An 18621-nucleotide genomic window follows, 5' to 3' on the forward strand; every position below is an offset into this window, starting at 1 on the left:
TGTGTGATGCGCATTGTAGGTCCAGTGGGTGGCCCCCCTAATCTTGGGAGCAACCTGGCACCTCTGTGAGGGGCAGACAAGCGGGATCCATTGCCGGAGTGGCTCTGTGAGAGAGGGACAAAGCCTTGAAATTGGGTACCCCAACTTCAAGTTGGAATCCACAATGTCATTACCAGGAATGTCCTGGCAATACCAGGGCAGTTGAGGGTATGCCATGTTCTGTGTGAGGAAGGGGTGTTCCATTCCTTTCAGTGTCATGGACACAAGTGTGGTCTAAATCACAGAGCCTCTTGGGCTTGCTGATTGGAAGGTCGGCAGTTCAAATTCTCACAGTGGGGTGAGCTCCCGTTACTCTACCCAGCTTCTGCCAACCTAGCAGTTTGAAAGCACACCAGTGCGAGTAGATAAATAGGTATCACTGCGGCAGGAAGGTAAATGACATTTCTGGGCGCTCTGGCACTCATCAGTGTTCTGTTAAGCTAGAAGCAGTTTAGCCATGCTGGCCACATGACTCGGAAAGCTGTCTGTGGACAAATGCTGGCTCCCTCGGCCTGAAGCACCCCATAGTCGCCATTGACTGGACTTAACCATCCAAGGGTCCTTTACCTTTACCTTTACCATGGAAGCCTTTGCATCTGCAATAAAATATGCCTGACTTCCCAGCCTTACAGAGAAAGGTGCTATCCTTGTTTTTAACAACTCAGTTCCACAGATCTGAAAGCCTGTAACTGCGGCTCCTTACCTGCCCTTATTCACACCTGAATGTTAAGAAATGCTCTGGAAGAGCATTACAGTAGGAGCCATAGCTCAGCGGTAAACCACAAGTCTGCCAGATCCACTCTTTCATACCTTAAAGGGATTTCAGGTAGCAAAACCTGGAAAGACCAAATGCTGGAGGCATTTAAGAGCCTTGCAACACTGCTGGGCTTGATAGACCAATGGTCTGATTCAGTATAAAGCAGATTCATATATTCTCCATCATAGCTGTCAATGTTTCCCATTTTTTAAGGGAAATTCCCTTATTCCGAAAGCCACTTCCGAGCTGGAGAGGAGGTGGGGTTGCGGGCCCCACACCCTCCCTACGTGCACGGGGGCTGACTCACAGCCCCCGCGAGACTGGGGGAATCCTCGGACGCGTCATCTCCCTGGTCAGCCAATCGGCTAGCCAGGGAGGCGTGGCCCGGGCTATTTAGGGCCGGCACAGCTGAGGATTTCCCTCTCTTCTTCTCTCCAACTGCTCCGGTTTCCCACCCCGCCCACCCTTAGGTTTGGCTCTCCGACATTGCCATGGACTTCGGTTGCTCGCCGTCAAGGGGCCTGGTAGGAATGTTTTCCACTTGGCAAATTGGCAGAAGCCATTTGTTTTTTTACCTACCTCGTAGCAAATCGTCACAAATTCCTCTGCATTGGTGGTTAGGCATTGGTAAGGGTATTGTTATGCAGATGGGGGGGAAGGAAGCGCCATCCCTTTTCCCCAAATCGAAGGGTAGTCTGGTAAAGGATTCCGGGGGGCATGGCCTTGTCTGAAGCCTATGGAGATGAGGGCCTAAGGCACGCCCCCAATCGGTGACCCCAGGGGAGCTCCTAGTTGATGTACATCAGCAGGACTCCCCCTACTAGCGGTTAACCCTTGCCGGTCTTCAAGCAATCAGGCTGAAGCCGGTTAGTCGATAGGACCAATGCCTAAGCCAATGCCACTCAATTCCAGCAATCAATAAAGTTGTGGCCTTTTTTCGCCCATTAACCTTAAATGCTGTGTCTTGTGTCTTTATTTTCCAAGGGGGGAGGCAAGTGCTCGCCACGCAATAGGATTCCTCGCAAGGAAAGGGAAACGTTGACATCTATGTTCTCTATATATGCACAAGAAACTGCAATCAGAGCAGAAAATCAGCAGAAATGTCATCATTTATGAAGATCATGGCAACGAATCCACCAAATATGAACAGCATGGAAACAGAAGAGTTTATTCCATATGTCCTCAATTGCCCAGGTTGTGTGCCAACACTTTTCGGAGAAACAAACACTTTCCAAAGAATGAATTATTTGTTTGCAATATCTCCTTACAGGGACATCCACCAAAATGACAGATTTAACTTGTCAAGATTGTGGGGAAGGAAATATTGATTTTATATATAGACACAAAATAGTGAGGTAGCATTTACAAATGATACAGCTCACTCCAATGCTTTTGTTGGAAGACCACTGTTAAAACCTACACACTATCTTGGGATGTCTTTTCTTTTAATTACAAAACAAATGCCAGTAAATTTATCTGGCGTGTTTTTGTAAGGAACACAACAAGGCTAAGGATTCATTCAAGTTGTTTCCAGTGTAACAGATTATTTTCTTCTGACTTCAAAGTACAGTGGTACCTCGGGTTACATACGATTCAGGTTACATACGATTCAGGTTACGGACTCCACTAACCCAGAAATAGTGCTTCAGGTTAAGAACTTTGCTTCAGGATGAGAACAGAAATCATGCTCCGACAGCACGGCAGCAGCAGGAGGCCCCATTAGCTAAAATGGTCTTCAGGTTAAGAACAGTTTCAGGTTAAGTACGGACCTCCGGAATGAATTAAGTACTTAACCCGAGGTACCACTGTACAACTTCTAGTTTTAAATGTTCCATTCTCTCTCTCTCTCTCTCTCTCTCTCTCTCTCTCAGAAGTGGATTTAACCAGTGCTTTTTTCTGGGGGGACGCAGGAGTTTAGCATACCCCTAAACATTTTGTGAAGGGACGTGGGTGGCACTGTGGGTTAAACCACAGAGCCTAGGACTTGCTGATCAGAAGGTCGTGGTTCGAGTCCCTGCAATGGGGTGAGCTCCTGTTGCTCAGTCCCTGCTCCTGCCAACCTAGCAGTTCGAAAGCACGCCGAAAAGTGCAAGTAGATAAATAGGTACTGCTCTGGCAGAAAGGTAAACGGTGTTTCCGTGCACTGCTCTGGTTCGCCAGAAGCGGCTTAGTCATGCTGGCCACATGACCTGGAAGCTGTACGCCGGCTCCCTCGGCTAATAAAGCGAGATGAGCACCACAACCCCAGAGTCGGTCATGACTGGACCTAATGGTCAGGGGCCTCTTTACCTTTGAACATTTTGTGGACCTAATGGGAGAAGAAACTAAAGATATTCAAAAATTTAGTTCCTTCTCTAGCACGGTGAATCGTCAGTTCTGTTGCTACCCGCAATGGCAGCCTCATTTCCTCTCAAGTGTTTCCTGAGCCACAGACGGAAGCGAGCATTTAATGTGTGAAGTAGTTGTTGGAAGTAGTAGGGAAGATGTTAGCGCACACAACCTCATGCCAATGTGGAAGTTGCTGTGAGCTGCGAGCTGTGTATGAGATTATGCATGTTCTTTGTACTTTTGTCCATTTGCAGTATTTATTTTTCCTGATTTGAACTGTAAAATGGTGGTTTTCTTGAGTCAAAATGAGACCTTTTTTAAAGGAAAAAAGCACTGGATTTAAGTGAGTGTGATGAAATTGATCACACTGAGCAGGCAGCATCGGGGCAAACCTAGAGGTGGGGATTTTGGCTTCACACAGGGTGCCACTGAAATTTGAGACCCCAAGGTCCACCAAGACCCCCCATGCAAGTTATGCAACCTCTCTTAAGATTTTCTTGCGGACAGGCAGGGAGACTTTGTGGGTATACCAGCATAAGGTATATTCCAGATATTAATTTTGTGCAATTTGAAGTGACTGGAAGCCTAAGAACTGAATCCTTTTTCTTGGGGGGGGGATGACAACATTGTCTAGACCCATAAAAATATTATTCAAAGTTTTACTTGCAGAACTCTTCAAAACAGAATCAAAGCATGAAAGGTACATCAAAAAAATATCCACACAATGTTTTTCTGACAGTAAAAGGTAAAGATAAAGGGCCCCTGAACAGTTAAGTCCAGTCAAAGGCAACTATGGGCTTGTGGTGCTCATCTCGCTTTCAGGCCGAGGGAGCCGGCGTTTGTCCACAGACAGCTTTCCTGGTCATGTGGCCAGCTTGACTAAATCACTTCTGGTGCAATGGAACACTGTGATGGAAACCAGAGTGCACAGAAGCACCATTTACCTTCCCGCCGCAGCAGTACCTATTTATCTACCTGCACTGGTGTCCTTTCAAACTGCTAGCTTGGCAGAAGCTGGGACTGAGCAATGGGAGCTCACCCCATCGTGGGGATTCAAACCCTCAACCTTCCAATCAGCAAGCCCAGAGGCTCAGTGGTTTAGACCACAGCACCACCTATGTCTCTCTGACAGTAAGAGCTGTTTGGCAGTGGACTCCCACAATAGGTGGTAGACTCTCCTTCCTTGGAGGTTTTTAAGCAGAGGTTGGAAGGCCATCTGTCATGGATGCTTATTTGAGATTCCTGCATTTCAGGGGATTGGACTGGATGACCCTTGGGTCCCTTCCAGTTCTAAGATTCTATGTCAATCTGGCTTTTGGTCCTGAAAGGTATAAAACAAGTTTGGAGCTAAGTGACTGGCTAAGAATTATTAGAATTATTTTAGAGAGAGGAGTAAGTGTATTATGAATTCATGGAATCCAGACTGTAGCATTTAGATATTCTTCTTGTAAATGCAGGCAGTAAACTAGAAACATTTTTCTCAGAGGAAACTTGAAATTAGCTTTTTAAAATAATTGCCATTTTGGCAGAAACAATATAGCATGTATAAAAATCCTCCATAAGAGTGTCAAAAATGGCAAAGATGGCTTATGTACTTTTAATGCATTATTGTGATTCCCCCCCCCTCCATGTACCAGACCAGGCACTGGGAAAGTAATTAAAATTCAGTATCAGCCACTGTCAGTTATACCAAAGTAGTGGAGAAAGAGACTCTGCAACAGCAGACACTGTGACAGGAATATAACCTTCCATCCAATTATGGCTTGGCATGGAGGGGGGAGACATTAAGATCCCTACAATTACTTCAGATTGCATCTTAGCTGTCAGGGCAGAGCATCTCATGCAGCTCCACTGTCACCTCTGGAGAGGTTTATGCAAGTTCACGTCCCTACCCACAAGTTTGCCTTTTGTCTTTTGCTGAGTCCAAATTTATGCAGTCCAATAGGACAATAGTTCCATGCTACAGAGCTGACAGGAGGAATTGTAGGAACAAGGAAAGACACATTGCTCTCGGATCAAGCAGGATGCCATCAGAGATGATTTGCAAGTTGAAACTCACAGCCGAGAGATAGATAGAAAGGTCCCATCTCCAAAGACATTTGGAAACCCAGAACGAATGAGCTTCCACCCACTCAGACCAATAGTCAGCTCCATAGGCTCACCTCTACAAAATCTCGCTAAATTTCTCGCTAAGCAACTTCAGCCCTATGCAGAATCCATCGCTTCACACGTTACTAACTCCTTCCAGTTCATAGAAACAATAAAGAAGCAATACCTACATCCCGATGACCTACCTGTGAGCTTCGATGTTGTATCTCTCTTCACTCAAGTGCCCATTAATGAAGCCTTGACAGCCATTCAAAACAAATACAATCCCCCCAAATACATTCTGGACCTGACCAACCACTGCCTAACCAACACGTACTTCATCCACAATGGACAAAGATACAAACAGATAGAAGGAGCACCTATGGGATCACCCCTCTCACCGGTCATCGCAAATTTGTACATGGAACACTTTGAAACCAATGCTTTAGACAAGTCAGAACACAAACCCAAACTTTGGCTCAGATATGTTGACGACACCTTTGTAATTTGGCCACACGGGAAAGAAAAACTAGATAGCTTCCTCACACATCTCAACAGCCTACACCCCAAAATACAATTCACTATGGAAATAGAAGACAACAACCAACTCCCCTTTCTTGACGTCCTAATCTACAAAAAACCTGATGGCTCCCTAGGACACACTATCTACCGGAAAAAAACACACACCAACCGCTACTTACATGCACAATCACACCACCACCCTGCACAAATAAACTCCGTAGCCAAGACTCTCATCTCCAGAACCAAACGCCTGGCTGACAAAGACCACTTGACAACTGAGTTACAGAACCTCTCAAATGTGTTAATCGCCAATGGATACCAGAAAAACAAGGTTACGAAGCTAATCCAAAAAGAAACACCCCCCAAAAACCAAGACACAGAAGAAAACAATGGCATGGCCCTCCTTCCTTATATCAAGGGCACTACAGACAAAATTAGCAAAATCCTCCATAAACACAATATCAAAACAGCCTTCTGCACCAACCAAAAAATAGCCAATATCCTCAGAAACCCAAAAGACAAAATCCAGCTCGAAAACCAAGGGGTCTATGAAATACCCTGCAAAGTCTGCCCAGCCACGTACATTGGACAAACAAACAGACGAATAAATGCACGTATCGCAGAACACAAGAATGCCGTCAAAAAAGAAGAAAAAACTTCCTCTCTTTTCCAACACATGAAAGAAACAGGACACGAAATTAATTTTGCAGATTCCAAATTGCTCTTTAACATGGAACATCACCACAAGAGAATAATCATGGAAGCCATCGAGATAGAGAAACACCCTCACAACATGAACAAGCGTGACGACACGTCCCGCCTGCCTGACATCTGGAAATTAGCCCTCCCCACAAAAACCGACACCAGAACCAGAGGCACACAGAACGCCGTCACCAATCAACCACACCAGACCCAAACCCAGACCCTCTCCACAGACATATTACAGACTCCATCCAGTAGCCAAACTATAGTGGCACCTCCGGATGCTGCACCCCCCTGCAATCCCTACACAGATCTGGCTGGCACAAGGCACAAAATTACAGCTCGCCCCTATACACGAAGCCAAGCCAGAGCACAACTAAATGCAGCACAGCCATCTTCTCAGAAAAACTCTTCACAAGCTCAAGAGGTCAAGACACGAAAGCTTTAGCAACTAATCTACACTTAATGACCCACCCAGTGGTATTCAGAATATCACTCATGAAATCACTCAAGATATCCCTCAAGTAATTAAGGAACAAAAGAAGAAAAGGCACACTAATCTAGGAACTTCCTCTCTGCCCAGAACGTTGGAGGCTATACACCACACCCCTCAACAGTATTTATAGGAACTCAAACACCAGATTCTGCTCTGTTCCAGTAACAAGAAGCCGAAAGCACCAGCCTGAAGATGACGAGTGAGACCTCGTCGAAACGTCGCCCAGACACCCCGACTCTTACACGGGAAGACACCCGAATACACCAAAACCTGCATTCCTGTACCCGTGAAAATCTACGAAAGCAAATATCTCACCTCTACGGGGAGGAAACCTTCCAGCTGACAAGAACCTACGAGAAACTAGAAACCCGAAGAGCCACCATCTTATGTGATCTCCTGTTCCTACGCAACTGCCGAGACAACAACTTAACTCCCACATGCTTCCAACTTAAATTCCACTCTAAAACCCCAGCTACCGAAAGGATCCTGAAACGAACTGAACTATCCCTAATCAGAAACGAAATACATAAGAAAAGATACCTACTAAACCAAACCAACAAAGATCTGCTCACTCTTCACCTCAAACTATGTAACAAAATCCACCCTGCACTCTGGGACAAATGCAAACAACTAGCCGTCTGGAGAGCTGAAACTGAGACCTCACATAAGACAGACAGACACACCAACAAACTCTACAAACTAGAGAAACGCCAGAAGCCCAGCCACCCTCCACAACAACCCATGAAACAAACAGTACATAACATATCAGACAGGATCCTCACCCCAACTGAAACCAAAGTACTCTCCAAAGGTTTCAACTTTGCAGTCGCCCCGAGACGCATCCCCACGGAAAACATCATATGCGGAGTCGAAGCTAGCCTAACCAAAATCGACCCAGATGAAGCCAATAAAATCAGACTTGAAGTCACCAACATCCTCTGCTCCAGCAAACCACCCAGAAGCAATTTACACAAAGAAGAACAGAAAGCACTCACCAACCTGAGAAAAGACAACAACATAATCATTCTCCCAGCAGACAAAGGCAACGCCACTGTTGTGATGAACACATCGGACTACCAAGCAAAACTATCAAATCTACTCCAAGACCCTACCTACCAACCTATAAAAACAGATCCCACCACCTATCTAGAAAAAACCACCAAATCCAAAATAAAAGCCTCTCCTATCAGTGAAGAAATCCAGCTAAGAATCATCCCCAGAGAAAAATCATCCAGATGCCCCAAACTCTACGGTCTCCCCAAGATACACAAAGAAGGAACACCACTCAGACCAATAGTCAGCTCCATAGGCTCACCTCTACAAAATCTCGCTAAATTTCTCGCTAAGCAACTTCAGCCCTATGCAGAATCCATCGCTTCACACGTTACTAACTCCTTCCAGTTCATAGAAACAATAAAGAAGCAATACCTACATCCCGATGACCTACTTGTGAGCTTCGATGTTGTATCTCTCTTCACTCAAGTGCCCATTAATGAAGCCTTGACAGCCATTCAAAACAAATACAATCCCCCCAAATACATTCTGGACCTGACCAACCACTGCCTAACCAACACGTACTTCATCCACAATGGACAAAGATACAAACAGATAGAAGGAGCACCTATGGGATCACCCCTCTCACCGGTCATCGCAAATTTGTACATGGAACACTTTGAAACCAATGCTTTAGACAAGTCAGAACACAAACCCAAACTTTGGCTCAGATATGTTGACGACACCTTTGTAATTTGGCCACACGGGAAAGAAAAACTAGATAGCTTCCTCACACATCTCAACAGCCTACACCCCAAAATACAATTCACTATGGAAATAGAAGACAACAACCAACTCCCCTTTCTTGACGTCCTAATCTACAAAAAACCTGATGGCTCCCTAGGACACACTATCTACCGGAAAAAAACACACACCAACCGCTACTTACATGCACAATCACACCACCACCCTGCACAAATAAACTCCGTAGCCAAGACTCTCATCTCCAGAACCAAACGCCTGGCTGACAAAGACCACTTGACAACTGAGTTACAGAACCTCTCAAATGTGTTAATCGCCAATGGATACCAGAAAAACAAGGTTACGAAGCTAATCCAAAAAGAAACACCCCCAAAAAACCAAGACACAGAAGAAAACAATGGCATGGCCCTCCTTCCTTATATCAAGGGCACTACAGACAAAATTAGCAAAATCCTCCATAAACACAATATCAAAACAGCCTTCTGCACCAACCAAAAAATAGCCAATATCCTCAGAAACCCAAAAGACAAAATCCAGCTCGAAAACCAAGGGGTCTATGAAATACCCTGCAAAGTCTGCCCAGCCACGTACATTGGACAAACAAACAGACGAATAAATGCACGTATCGCAGAACACAAGAATGCCGTCAAAAAAGAAGAAAAAACTTCCTCTCTTTTCCAACACATGAAAGAAACAGGACACGAAATTAATTTTGCAGATTCCAAATTGCTCTTTAACATGGAACATCACCACAAGAGAATAATCATGGAAGCCATCGAGATAGAGAAACACCCTCACAACATGAACAAGCGTGACGACACGTCCCGCCTGCCTGACATCTGGAAATTAGCCCTCCCCACAAAAACCGACACCAGAACCAGAGGCACACAGAACGCCGTCACCAATCAACCACACCAGACCCAAACCCAGACCCTCTCCACAGACATATTACAGACTCCATCCAGTAGCCAAACTATAGTGGCACCTCCGGATGCTGCACCCCCCTGCAATCCCTACACAGATCTGGCTGGCACAAGGCACAAAATTACAGCTCGCCCCTATACACGAAGCCAAGCCAGAGCACAACTAAATGCAGCACAGCCATCTTCTCAGAAAAACTCTTCACAAGCTCAAGAGGTCAAGACACGAAAGCTTTAGCAACTAATCTACACTTAATGACCCACCCAGTGGTATTCAGAATATCACTCATGAAATCACTCAAGATATCCCTCAAGTAATTAAGGAACAAAAGAAGAAAAGGCACACTAATCTAGGAACTTCCTCTCTGCCCAGAACGTTGGAGGCTATACACCACACCCCTCAACAGTATTTATAGGAACTCAAACACCAGATTCTGCTCTGTTCCAGTAACAAGAAGCCGAAAGCACCAGCCTGAAGATGACGAGTGAGACCTCGTCGAAACGTCGCCCAGACACCCCGACTCTTACACGGGAAGACACCCGAATACACCAAAACCTGCATTCCTGTACCCGTGAAAATCTACGAAAGCAAATATCTCACCTCTACGGGGAGGAAACCTTCCAGCTGACAAGAACCTACGAGAAACTAGAAACCCGAAGAGCCACCATCTTATGTGATCTCCTGTTCCTACGCAACTGCCGAGACAACAACTTAACTCCCACATGCTTCCAACTTAAATTCCACTCTAAAACCCCAGCTACCGAAAGGATCCTGAAACGAACTGAACTATCCCTAATCAGAAACGAAATACATAAGAAAAGATACCTACTAAACCAAACCAACAAAGATCTGCTCACTCTTCACCTCAAACTATGTAACAAAATCCACCCTGCACTCTGGGACAAATGCAAACAACTAGCCGTCTGGAGAGCTGAAACTGAGACCTCACATAAGACAGACAGACACACCAACAAACTCTACAAACTAGAGAAACGCCAGAAGCCCAGCCACCCTCCACAACAACCCATGAAACAAACAGTACATAACATATCAGACAGGATCCTCACCCCAACTGAAACCAAAGTACTCTCCAAAGGTTTCAACTTTGCAGTCGCCCCGAGACGCATCCCCACGGAAAACATCATATGCGGAGTCGAAGCTAGCCTAACCAAAATCGACCCAGATGAAGCCAATAAAATCAGACTTGAAGTCACCAACATCCTCTGCTCCAGCAAACCACCCAGAAGCAATTTACACAAAGAAGAACAGAAAGCACTCACCAACCTGAGAAAAGACAACAACATAATCATTCTCCCAGCAGACAAAGGCAACGCCACTGTTGTGATGAACACATCGGACTACCAAGCAAAACTATCAAATCTACTCCAAGACCCTACCTACCAACCTATAAAAACAGATCCCACCACCTATCTAGAAAAAACCACCAAATCCAAAATAAAAGCCTCTCCTATCAGTGAAGAAATCCAGCTAAGAATCATCCCCAGAGAAAAATCATCCAGATGCCCCAAACTCTACGGTCTCCCCAAGATACACAAAGAAGGAACACCACTCAGACCAATAGTCAGCTCCATAGGCTCACCTCTACAAAATCTCGCTAAATTTCTCGCTAAGCAACTTCAGCCCTATGCAGAATCCATCGCTTCACACGTTACTAACTCCTTCCAGTTCATAGAAACAATAAAGAAGCAATACCTACATCCCGATGACCTACTTGTGAGCTTCGATGTTGTATCTCTCTTCACTCAAGTGCCCATTAATGAAGCCTTGACAGCCATTCAAAACAAATACAATCCCCCCAAATACATTCTGGACCTGACCAACCACTGCCTAACCAACACGTACTTCATCCACAATGGACAAAGATACAAACAGATAGAAGGAGCACCTATGGGATCACCCCTCTCACCGGTCATCGCAAATTTGTACATGGAACACTTTGAAACCAATGCTTTAGACAAGTCAGAACACAAACCCAAACTTTGGCTCAGATATGTTGACGACACCTTTGTAATTTGGCCACACGGGAAAGAAAAACTAGATAGCTTCCTCACACATCTCAACAGCCTACACCCCAAAATACAATTCACTATGGAAATAGAAGACAACAACCAACTCCCCTTTCTTGACGTCCTAATCTACAAAAAACCTGATGGCTCCCTAGGACACACTATCTACCGGAAAAAAACACACACCAACCGCTACTTACATGCACAATCACACCACCACCCTGCACAAATAAACTCCGTAGCCAAGACTCTCATCTCCAGAACCAAACGCCTGGCTGACAAAGACCACTTGACAACTGAGTTACAGAACCTCTCAAATGTGTTAATCGCCAATGGATACCAGAAAAACAAGGTTACGAAGCTAATCCAAAAAGAAACACCCCCCAAAAACCAAGACACAGAAGAAAACAATGGCATGGCCCTCCTTCCTTATATCAAGGGCACTACAGACAAAATTAGCAAAATCCTCCATAAACACAATATCAAAACAGCCTTCTGCACCAACCAAAAAATAGCCAATATCCTCAGAAACCCAAAAGACAAAATCCAGCTCGAAAACCAAGGGGGTCTATGAAATACCCTGCAAAGTCTGCCCAGCCACGTACATTGGACAAACAAACAGACGAATAAATGCACGTATCGCAGAACACAAGAATGCCGTCAAAAAAGAAGAAAAAACTTCCTCTCTTTTCCAACACATGAAAGAAACAGGACACGAAATTAATTTTGCAGATTCCAAATTGCTCTTTAACATGGAACATCACCACAAGAGAATAATCATGGAAGCCATCGAGATAGAGAAACACCCTCACAACATGAACAAGCGTGACGACACGTCCCGCCTGCCTGACATCTGGAAATTAGCCCTCCCCACAAAAACCGACACCAGAACCAGAGGCACACAGAACGCCGTCACCAATCAACCACACCAGACCCAAACCCAGACCCTCTCCACAGACATATTACAGACTCCATCCAGTAGCCAAACTATAGTGGCACCTCCGGATGCTGCACCCCCCTGCAATCCCTACACAGATCTGGCTGGCACAAGGCACAAAATTACAGCTCGCCCCTATACACGAAGCCAAGCCAGAGCACAACTAAATGCAGCACAGCCATCTTCTCAGAAAAACTCTTCACAAGCTCAAGAGGTCAAGACACGAAAGCTTTAGCAACTAATCTACACTTAATGACCCACCCAGTGGTATTCAGAATATCACTCATGAAATCACTCAAGATATCCCTCAAGTAATTAAGGAACAAAAGAAGAAAAGGCACACTAATCTAGGAACTTCCTCTCTGCCCAGAACGTTGGAGGCTATACACCACACCCCTCAACAGTATTTATAGGAACTCAAACACCAGATTCTGCTCTGTTCCAGTAACAAGAAGCCGAAAGCACCAGCCTGAAGATGACGAGTGAGACCTCGTCGAAACGTCGCCCAGACACCCCGACTCTTACACGGGAAGACACCCGAATACACCAAAACCTGCATTCCTGTACCCGTGAAAATCTACGAAAGCATATATATATATATATATATATATATATATATATATATATATATATATATATTCTGAAATGGACTATGGAATCCAAAATCATGGATTTTGAAGTTCACTCAAAACAAAAACAAAAATCTTCCCAGTAGCACCTTAGAGACCAACTGTGGCGATCACACAGGGTCCCCGGACATTTCACCGTCTATTGATCCCTGTGCCACCACTTTATTTCTCGCTGTCACCACCCAGGCCCTACCTGGTACAATACTGAGGCCAGTCAGGGTTAAATTGGAGCATAAACGTTTGTTTATTTATTGCAGTTTAAGAAGCATGTGGTTTCATAAATGGTATCGGTCAATTATGAACATGGGGTGCCTATCCAGACCTATAACTTCCGCTACCTGCTCTCACTCACTAAACCACCTCTCAGATATTTACTTGTCTTCTTGTTGTTGTTTAGTCGTTTAGTCGTGTCCGACTCTTCGTGACCCCATGGACCAGAGCACGCCAGGCACTTCTGTCCTCCACTGCCTCCCGCAGTTTGATCAAACTCATGCTGGTAGCTTCAAGAACACCATCCAACCATCTCATTCTCTGTCGTCCCCTTCTCCTTGTGCCCTCCATCTTTCCCAACATCAGGGTCTTTTCCAGGGAGTCTTCTCTTCTCATGAGGTGGCCAAAGTATTGGAGCCTCAGCTTCACGATCTGTCCTTCCAGTGAGCGCTCAGGGCTGATTTCCTTCAGAATGGAGAGGTTTGATCTTCTTGCAGTCCATGGGACTCTCAAGAGTCTCCTCCAGCACCATAATTCAAAAGCATCAATTCTTCGGCGATCAGCCTTCTTGATGGTCCAGCTCTCACTTCCATACATCACTACTGGAAAAACCATGGCTTTTACTATACGGACCTTTGTTGGCAAGGTGATGTCTCTGCTTTTTAAGATGTTGTCTAGGTTTGCCATCGCCTTTCTCCCAAGGAGCAGGTGTCTTTTAATTTCATGACTGATGTCACCATCTGCAGTGATCACGGAGCCCAAGAAAGTAAAATCTCTCACTGCCTCCATTTCTTCCCCTTCTATTTGCCATTACCTCCAATATTTGAGGAGTTTCACCTCTGAATATCAGCAGATGGAATCACAGGTGAGGTGAGTGCTGCTGTTTGTGGTCTCCTCATTGGCGTCTCCTCATTGGCGTCTAATCTCTCACTGCCTCCATTTCTTCCCCTTCTATTTGCCAGGAGGTGATGGGCCAAGGGCCATGATCTTCGTTTTTTTGATGTTGAGCTTCAGACCATATTTTGCGCTCTCCTCTTTCACCCTCATTAAAAGGTTCTTTAATTCCTCTTCACTTTCTGCCATCAAGGTTGTGTCATCTGCATATCTGAGGTTGTTGATATTTCTTCCGGCAATCTTAATTCCGGCTTGGGATTCATCCAGCCCAGCCTTTCGCATGATGAATTCTGCATATAAGTTAAATAAGCAGGGAGACAATATACAGCCTTGTCGTACTCCTTTCCCAATTTGGAACCAATCAGTTGTTCCATATCCAGTTCTAACTGTAGCTTCTTGTCCCACATAGAGATTTCTCAGGAGACAGATGAGGTGACCAGGCACTCCCATTTCTTTAAGAACTTGCCATAGTTTGCTGTGGTCAACACAGTCAAAGGCTTTTGCATAGTCAATGAAGCAGAAGTAGCTGTCTTTCTGGAACTCTCTAGCTTTCTCCATTATCCAGCGCATGTTTGCAATTTGGTCTCTGGTTCCTCTGCCTCTTCTAAATCCAGCTTGCACTTCTGGGAGTTCTCGGTCCACATACTGCTTGAGCCTTCCTTGTAGAATTTTAAGCATAACCTTGCTAGCGTGTGAAATGAGTGCAATTGTGCGGTAGTTGGAGCATTCTTTGGCACTGCCTTTCTTTGGGATTGGGATGTAGACTGATCTTCTCCAATCCTCTGGCCACTGCTGAGTTTTCCAAACTTGCTGGCATATTGAGTGTAGCACCTTAACAGCATCATCTTTTAAAATTTTAAACAGTTCAGCTGGAATACCATCACTTCCACTGGCCTTGTTATTTGCAGTGCTTTCTAAGGCCCATTTGACTTCACTCTCCAGGATGTCTGGCTCAAGGTCAACAACCACACTACCTGGGGTGTATGAGACATCCATATCTTTCTGGTATAATTCCTCTGTGTATTCTTGCCACCTCTTCTTGATGTCTTCTGCTTCAGTTAGGTCTTTACCACTTTTGTCCTTTATTATGGTAATCTTTGTACGAAATGTTCCTTTCATATTTCCGATTTTCTTGAACAGATCTCTGGTTCTTCCCATTCTGTTGCTTTCCTCTATTTCTTTGCATTGCTCATTTAAGAAGGCCTTCTTGTCTCTCCTTGCTATTCTTTGGAAATCTGCATTCAATTTCTTGTATCTTTCATTATCTCCCTCGCATTTTGCTTGCCTTCTCTCCTCCGCTATTTGTAAGGCCTCGTTGGACAGCCACTTTGCTTTCTTGCATTTCTTTTTCATTGGGATGGTTTTAGTTGCTGCCTCCTGTATAATGTTGCGAGCCTCCACCCATAGTTCTTCAGGCACTCTGTCCTGCAAATCTAAATCCTTAAACCTGTTCCACTGTGTATTCATAAGGGATTTGGTTTAGATTGTATCTTACCTGTCCAGTGGTTTTTCCTTTCTTCAGTTTAAGCTTGAATTTTGCTATAAGAAGCTGATGATCTGAGCCACAGTCAGCTCCAGGTCTTGTTTTTGCTGACTGTATAGAGCTTCTCCATCTTTGGCTGCAGAGAATATAATCAATCTGATTTCGATGTTGCCCATCTGGGGATGTCCATGTGTAGAGTCGTCTCTTGTGTTGTTGGAAAAGTGTGTTTGTGATGACCAGCTTGTTCTCTTGGCAGAACTCTATTAGCCTTTGCCCTGCTTCATTTTGATCTCCAAGGCCAAACTTGCCAGTTGTTCCTTTTATCTCTTGATTCCCTACTTTAGCATTCCAATCCCCTATAATGAGCAGAGCATCCTTCTTTGGTGTCACTTCTATAAGGTCTTGTAAGTCTTCATAGAATTGGTCAATTTCAGTTTCTTCAGCACCAGTAGTTGGTGCATAAACTTGGATTACTGTGATGTTAAAAGGTCTGCCTTGGATTCGTATCGAGATCATTCTATCATTTTTGAGACTGCATCCCAGTACAGCTATCGCCATTCTTTTGTTGACTATGAGGGCCACTCCATTTCTTTTACGAGTTTCTTGCCCACAGTAGTAGCCCCTAACTATTCCGGACTCAGCTTATTTCGCTACACTAACTCAACCTACCCACAAACTCTATCCCAATTCATTCCCACTGCAACCAACTACCCAACTCCCAACGAACTCCTCCCTTTGCCCCTCCCAGAGCTGGTTTTATAGTCCCTCTGACTCCACCCCCTGGGTACTGATTGGGTAACCTGTTTAACTATTTTACCTCCAGCACTCTCATATGTTAACGTCACACCAACTAAGTTTGTTATTGGTATGAGCTTTCGTGTATCTGAAGAAGTGTGCATGCACACAAAAGCTCATACCAACACGGCTACCTACCTGTAACTAGAAGTTTACTCAAGTCGCTGAAATGCATTGGCAAAAGAACAGTGGTGCCCTGGGCTGATAACATCAGCATTAGCAGTCCTAGATGTGCTGGGGACCTCAGAGGGTTCACAAAAATATTTGTTCTTCAACAGTTTGTTGTTATCATGGTATTCCTCAAAGTGGGAAGGAAAGAAATAGATGCTAAGTGTATGTGAAACAAATGCATGCATGTGAGATCACAAGTGCGTTCAGACATTAAAAATGCAAAGGAAAATCTGTTGATTGGAGGCAGGAATCTACATTCAGGCCCCCCATTCTTGTATGTGCCACCCTGCAGGGAGTTTGCATTTATCTTCACTTGAATGTGAGTAAAACCCTCTGCCTTATCAAGGATAGTCAAACTGGGAAGGTAATAACACAGAATGCTCTCGAGGGGAAGACTTAGATTCTCCAGCAAAATAATATTAATGCTATTCCCTTCCGCAAATGTCAAAAATTGCTGAGAAAGAATTCTGAGTTACTCCTAATAATTAGTTCTGAGGAAAAGGACATAAGCATGAAAGCAACTCCCCCCCCCCCTTGACAATATGTGGTACATATTGGAAAAGGATTGTTTGAGTTTACCTGCAAGAAACTGAATGAAGTAGAACAAAGTTTTACACAACACTGTGAGCGAAAGAACAATTTATATACGTACTGAAAGGAAGATGAAAGTCACCACACTTCTGACCTCTAGAGATCACTGGTTCAAATCTAGCTAGTAATCAAACGCCACCAGACAGCTTCTTCCGTAAGTGGAATGTGTTGATGTTTCAAATATATCTTCCAGAAACAGGGTTTCTAAATCTCAAAGATAGTGAGAGCAGATTCTGGTGGGAAAGTGAGAAATTTCTACTGGGAGTCAAAAGTGAAATTGAAATCGGACCAGGAAAAAAACAAGGTTAAAAAAGGTAGTAAATGACCTATCAAATTTAAGAACCAGCCAAACTGTCATTGTGTGACAGTCTGTTCGGTGGTATATCCTACGCGACAACGTGTTGATGGCTCGATATATTTCACAGTGCAAAAGGTGCCCGCATCATAAAGAAAAGAGAAGGGGGAAAGAAATGGGAGGTTGCTTGCGGCAAATAAACTTTGGCCCAAGTCAAGAGTTAAACTCAACCTAGAAGAAACAAAAGCTCAAGGAAGCCTGGGCTGATTGCTCCTGGAACAACATCACAAAGACGGGAGCAGCACATCTGAAGAAAGTAAATTAACAAGACTGTGCGGTAAAAAGAAAAGAAAAAAGCCAGTAGAGAGAAACAAGGTAAGAAGGAACATTACAAGAGGGGGCTGGGGATGCTATTTGAACTAGAATACCTAAAGTAAAAGTCTGGCCTGAAGAAAATGTTAGGTGAATCAAATCTGAGGCTGCTTGAAATCAGCAGGGACCGCATAATTTAACTATGTGGTGAAATCCTATTGCTTCCAATGGGACTCTGGTGAACCTGACCTTCACTAGATTAGGCCTATTTGTCAGAAACCTGTATATGCTACAATGATCAAATACTTTGGAAGAAGTAAAAACATAAATTGCACCATATGTCTGCAACCAGAGGCAACCCTTAGAACATCTAAGCTTACCTCATGTATCCCAAGGGACACACAGCGCTTGCACAACAGAGTCTATTACGTTCTTTTCTAATTTAAAGGCTAATGGAACAATAAGAACTGTTGAAGAAAATGGATTGATAGGATTGATAGTCCTATCCTTCATTAATTTCTCCAATCCTGCTTTGAAGTCACCGAAGTTGGGGTCCATCACTACCTCTTGAGGAAATGAATTCCACCATTCAACTATGCACTGTGTAAAGGAAAACTTTCTATTGTCTGTTCTGAATCTTCCAATGTTGAATTTCATTGGATGGTGGGA

This window comes from Podarcis vaucheri (assembly GCF_965113315.1).
Source record: "Podarcis vaucheri genome assembly, chromosome: 10".
Taxonomy (NCBI): domain Eukaryota; kingdom Metazoa; phylum Chordata; class Lepidosauria; order Squamata; family Lacertidae; genus Podarcis; species Podarcis vaucheri.